Raw genomic sequence first — 6,335 nt, forward strand, 5'->3', positions numbered from 1 at the left:
AAAATATCTTTACGATAGAGGGCGCCCCTGTCTTAGGTAAAATTACTTCTGTAACGTCATCTAAGGGAAGTCAAATTATCCGGCAAGAGTAAAGACAGAATAAAACTGGAAATCAATGCGTGAACTTTGAGATCTTCAGCAGAGCATGCTTCCCAATGGAGCTATTTCGGCAGAAGTGTGACGCCTCTACATTCCCTGATGAAAATAACTTTCTCAATTTCCCAGTTTGGAAGGCTCTGCGTTTCTCAGTGCTCAGCCTGCAATGGATTATGGCTAAACAAGGACCAGAAAAGAAAGGAAATTGTCTGAGAGCTTACGTTTTTCTTTTATTAAATATTTCTACATTTATCTTTTATTTCCTACTTTTTAAGTAATAATACTGCAAAGTAATAATACCCCGAAGGTTAATGAGCTCGTCAATTTGGCGAGGCCATTGAAGTTTTGGAATCAGGAGCCGTCTTTGTCTTCCAGCTCCATCTTTTCCACCTTTTGCTGGGGCAGCCCCCGGTGAGTCGTGTCAAGGCCGAGGAGTAGAAATGGAACAGCACTAACATTAATGGCGAAACCTTTGTGAAATAGGTTTGCTTTCTGTTTAACAAGGAAAAGAAAGTAAAGCAATGGAAAAGAATTTAAACACAAAAATAACTGGAGGTGCCGGGGATTGAACCCGGGGCCTCGTGCATGCTAAGCACGCGCTCTACCACTGAGCTACACCCCCTTACTGAAATCGGTCTCTCGAGAATATATTCAAGACAGAATCTGACCATTTTGCTACGTTTCAGAGCAATTAGTTGTAACAAGCCAAAGTCTACTTTATTTAGTTATTTCTTATATCTTAAATTTAGGTTTTGTGTCCCTGTTTGCTGACAGCTGAGCAAACCGCATTCTACACCAAAGACCTCTATTGATGGTCCTGGGATTTTTCTGCTCGTCAGTCCGGAGTCACTTCCTGGCCACCACTAGAAGAACCAGGGATGAAACATTTTCTCCCGAGTCTTGACTGTCTCCTTTCTTTCTCCGCTGCTTTAAAGGGCTACGAGAAAGTCACAAAGTACAAAGCGAGGCATTTAGAGACCATATTAGATGCAGGTGGCGAGGGAAGACAGGTGGACAAAAGCAGACAGGTACGTGTCGGTGCAGCCACTGCTTTGGACCCTAGCGTCCGTCCCGCCGGCGGCCGGGGTGCTGAGCCCAGCGAGGCGCGGACTTGGGCGCTAGGAAGAGGAGCACGCGCCAGATCGCGCCCCCTTTCGGGCAGAATCTGCTCCTGGTCCAGTCCCGATTCGGCAGAAAAAGATACGAGGGCAGTATACATTCAACACGAGCATGAACGATACATCAAGCCCTCCATGTGCCGGGTCTGGCTCACTAAACTCATCCTCTGAGCTCTGGTCTTCTGCCTCCCAGCCCAACGAACCCACAGGATCTCAGCCAATATCTGGAGACTAGCTTACACCGGCAGAAAGACAAGATAAGCGGATGTGATGAATAATAGAATTATCCAATCCTATTATCAGCCCAACTGAGATTAAAGGGACGTCAATCACACTTGAATACTTTATAAAAAATAAAAAAGTTTGCAAAGGGTCGCATACAAGAAGAATAAAGTGGGTTTTTTCATAAAAATGTGGATTCAGGGGCACTATCGGAAATAATCAAGGAACGGGGAAGAGTGTGGTGAGAGAGTTTGGGTCCAGTATACTTGTCTCCGCACCACATTCTTTTGTGGTACCTGTGAAACATACATGAAAATGGACCACAGAAGAAAACCTCCGTAAGTTCCAAAGCATGTTGATCACACAAACATCATTCTCTGACCATTCTCTGACCATCACGCAATAAAACTAGAAATTGATAAAATAAAAAATAAAAGTCCCTTCTACCTGAAAATGTTAAAGCATGCTATAATACAACTCGAGTCAAGAAGGAAATACAAATTTTAATTACACAATTTTTTGAAAAGGACAAAAGTGCAAATGTGACGTAGAATCTGTGAGATAGAGCTAAAGAATTTATCAGAAGGAAATTTATTCCCTCACATACCTATATCGATAACAACGAAAAACAACAAATGAATCAAACACAGCTCAAGATGCTATTAAATGAAAACAAAATAAAATAAAAGCATGAGGAAGAAAGGGTTATAAGGACAAATTCAGAGAATGAGTTAGAAACAAAGTAGAACTAATAAAGATACAAAAACGTTGGCTATTTGAAAGTCAACAAAATAGACAAACCTCTAGCCAACAAAGAAAATAAGTGCAAATACACAAAATTAGAACTAACTGAAGGAAATAATCATCAACACAGAAGACCTTTTTTGAAATCATCGGAGATAATATAACACAACTAGCAAATAACTGGCAAACTTGGTGGATTTTGTAGATAAATGTAGCATACTCAAATTAAGCCTTGTAGAGACAGAAAGTCTAAACAGACAAGTTAAGAAAAATAGTTTAACAGGCATACTCAATAAAAGGGCACCAAGTTCAAATACTTTCATAAAGAAATTCTACCAAAATGTCAAATATCAAAAAAATCATCATGCTACTTAAATTATTCGAAGCATTAAGAAACAGCATTTTATAAAGTTAGTATAACATTGATCACAAACATTTCAGTTTGCACTAAAAATGAAAACTACAGGTCAATTTCACATATGAAATATATGAAATGTAATGCCTAAATCTTAAATAAAATTAATAGTAAACAGAATCCAACAGCACATTTAAAACAATAATACAGGATGTCCAAGTGGGGTTTATTCCAGGCATGTAAAGATCACTCATTATTAGGAAAGATATTAATATAATCCATTGTAATTGGAACTGGAGGTCATTATGTTAAGTAAAGTAAGTGAGAAACAGAAAGACAAATTTCACATCTTTTCAGTCATATGTGGGAGTTAAAAATGTTGATCTCATGGAGGTAGAAAGTAGAATCATAGACACCAGGGTCAGGGAAGGGTGTGTGCGTTGGAGCTGCGTACAAAGAGAGGTTGGTCAATGGGTACAAACATAATTAGATAGAAGGTATAGGTTCTTTTTTTTTTTTTTTTTTTTTTTGAGTTGGAGTCTGGCTCTCTTGCCCAGGCTGGAGTGCAGTGGCACCATCTCAGCTCACTGCAACCTCTACCTCCCAGGTTCAAGTGATTCTTCTGCCTCAGCCTCCCGAGTAGCTGGGATTAGAGGTGCCTGCCACCACAGCCAGCCTCTAATGTTGATAGTAGAGTGGGGTGACTGTAGTTAGTAACAATGTATTGTATATTTCAAAGTAGCTAGAAGAGAGAACCTGAAATCAACACACGGAAATGATAAATACTCAAAGTGATGGATACCCCAAATACACTGACTTTACTCATAATAAGTGAAATACATACTAAATTAGATTGGATAGCACACTTTGTTGTCAAGGTTGCTAAGAAATTAGTCTTTTCATAGAGTACTGGTGGGAAGAGAAATTGGTATAATTTCAAGGGCAGAAAATTTGCAGTATCTAGAAAAAGGGTATAATTATTTACCCTTTAACCCACAAATTCACTTCTACAAAGCTATCCCTAATATATACTATCAAAATTAAAAGGGCCAGGCACATTGGCTTACTCCTGTAATCTCAACCCTTTGGAAGGCTGAGGCCGGCAAATCACTTGAGGCCAAAAGTTTGAGACCAGCCTGGCCAACATGGTGAAACCCTGTCTCTACTAAAAATACAAAAAGTAGTCAGATGTGATGGCGGGCACTTGTAATTTCAGCTCCTCAAGAGGCTGAGGCAGGAGAATTGCTTGAATCCAGGAGGCAGAGGGTGCAGTAAGCCAGCATCACACCACAGCACTCCAGCCTGGGCGACAGAGCAAGACTCCATCTCAAATAATAAACAAACAAACAAACAAATAAATAAGAAGGAAATAGATGCATGACTATTCATCACAACTCTATTTGTAAAGCAAAAGAAGGAAACAATCCAGGGCCAGGCACGGTGGCTCACGCCTGTAGTCCCAGCACTTTGGAAGGCAGAGGCGGGTGGATCACGAGGTTAGGAGATCGAGACCATCCTGGCTAACACGATGAAAAACCTCGTCTCTACTAAAAATACAAAAAATTAGCCGGGGGTGGTGGTGGGTGCCTGTAGTCCCAGCTATTCGGGAGGCTGAGGCAGGAGAATCGCTTGAACCTGGGAGGGGAAAGTTGCGGTGAGCCAAGATCACTCCACTGCGCTCTAGCCTGGGAGACAGAGCTAGACTCCATCTCAAAAAAAAAAAAGAAAAAAAAAAAAAGAAGAAGAAGAAGAAGGAAACAGTCCAAATGCCAAATGTCTGACAAAAGGGTCAATTTGAGAAAACTATGGTACATCAATATAATGTCACTGTAAAAAGGAATACAGGGCCGGGTGTGGTGGCTCACGCCTGTAATGCCAGCACTTTGGGAGGCCGAGACGGGCAGATCACGAGGTTAGGAGATCGAGACCATCCTGGCCAACACGGTGAAACCCTGTCTCTACTAAAAATACAAAAAATTAGCCGGGCGTGGTGGCAGGCGCCTGTAGTCTTAGCTACTTGGGAGGCTGAGGCAGGAGAATGGCGTGAACCCGAGAGGCGGAGCTTGCAGTGAGCTGAGATCCGGCCACTGCACTCCAGCCTGGGCGACACAGCCAGACTCCGTCTCAAAAAAAAACAAAAACAAAAAAACGAATACAAAATGATCAGCTTCAATCTCCCCTTCCCCTATGAAGAAGGGCGTATATGCATCTGAACTTCACTAGGACACTGGGCAATCACTCTTCTACAATTACCCCATGCTTATGTATGTTAAATAAATGCTGTGTGTCTTTTTCTTTTATTAATCTGCCTTTGTCACTTCATTTTCAGCAAATTTCAGTGGGCAGAGAAGAAGCTTTTCCTCCATCCTTAGATAGTTAATACTCTACCTTGAGCATGGCACACAGAGAATACTGAGGTGCTAATAGCTCTTACTGCAGCATGTGAGGCAGTGGCTTCAAAACAGGAAATACAAGCCAAGAGGATTTCAGACTACTGCACTCCATCCACTGAGTGTTTAGCATCTAGAACATTTCTTTCACAAAGAGAAGCATGCAATTGTTCCCACCTCTAGCTCCAGAGTCCTAGCTCTGAGATTTTTCCTATAGAAATAAGTGAGCCAGCCAGGCATGGTGGCTCATGCCTATAATCCCAGCACTTTGGGAGGCCAAGATGGGCAGATCACCTGAGGTCATGAGTTTGAGACCAGCCTGGCCAACATGGCGAAAACCCATCTCTACTAAAAATACAAAAAAAAAAAAAAAAAAAAAACCTGGGCATGGTGGTGTGTGCCTGTAATCCCAGCTACTATGGAGGCTGAGGCAGGAGAATCGCTTGAACCCAGGAGGTGAAGGTTGCAGTGAGCTGAGATTGCGCCACTACACCCCAGCCTGGGTGACAGAGCAAGACTCCATCCCAAAAAAAGAAAAAAAAGAAGAAGTGAGCCAAAAAGTAGATAGCTTCCAATCCTTCCCAAAATAACTGATTTAATTTGTAACAGAGAATAGAGAAGTTGAAAGCTAAGGGCATTCTCAAGAATGGTGGAGATTCTGATGAAAGGTAATTGGGAGGAAATTTGTGAATCTAAGAAAGATGGATCTTAAACTGTAGTCTGGCTATTATGCAGGAGAGCATCAGGAGATAAGACAGTTAGGAGGAACCCTTTTGGGGTCAGGACAAATATCAAATACTTACATCAGAAACTATTCCATTTAAGGAGCTACATTTTGATTGGATTGGTTCATAGAGGAATTTATACCTCAGGGCATTGTTGAAAACAATGCAACAACTGGTCAGCAATAAGTGAAACATAACAGTAGGGTGTGGTCAGAAAAAGAACATTGCCAGCACCACCGTCATCCCAGGGTGACTGGGGGCATACCAAAAACTGCATCACCACGAAGGGTAATATCAGAGGATTAGCATTCCTGGGAGTGAAATATCCAGGGATACACAATACTCCATATTAATAAAATGAAGGGCAATAATCACATGATCATCTCAAGTGACATAGAGAAAGCATTCAACAAAATTCAACACACTTTTATGATAAAAGCACTCAGCAAGCTAGGAATAGAATGAAACTACCTCAACTTAATAAAAGCCATATATGAAAAGCCCACAGGTAATATATTCAGTGGCCTTAAGCTTTTCCTCTAAGATCTAGAACAAGGCAAGAAGGCTTACTCTCACCACTACTGTTCAGCATAGCACTAGAAGTCCTACTCAGAGCAATCAGACAAGAAAAAGAGCCCCATTGCGGTGACTACCGCCTGTAATTCCAGCACTTCGGGAGGCCGAG

General features: G+C 41.6%; 1 non-coding gene across 1 annotated transcript; it reads right to left on the bottom strand.

The window, feature by feature from the left end:
- Nucleotides 1-646: 646 nt before the first annotated feature.
- TRNAA-AGC lies at nt 647-718 on the bottom strand. The gene has a single exon. It is a non-coding gene; the product is annotated as a tRNA-Ala (tRNA).
- Nucleotides 719-6,335: the final 5,617 nt, after the last annotated feature.

This window comes from Rhinopithecus roxellana, chromosome 4 (assembly GCF_007565055.1).
Source record: "Rhinopithecus roxellana isolate Shanxi Qingling chromosome 4, ASM756505v1, whole genome shotgun sequence".
In the NCBI taxonomy this organism is placed as follows: domain Eukaryota; kingdom Metazoa; phylum Chordata; class Mammalia; order Primates; family Cercopithecidae; genus Rhinopithecus; species Rhinopithecus roxellana.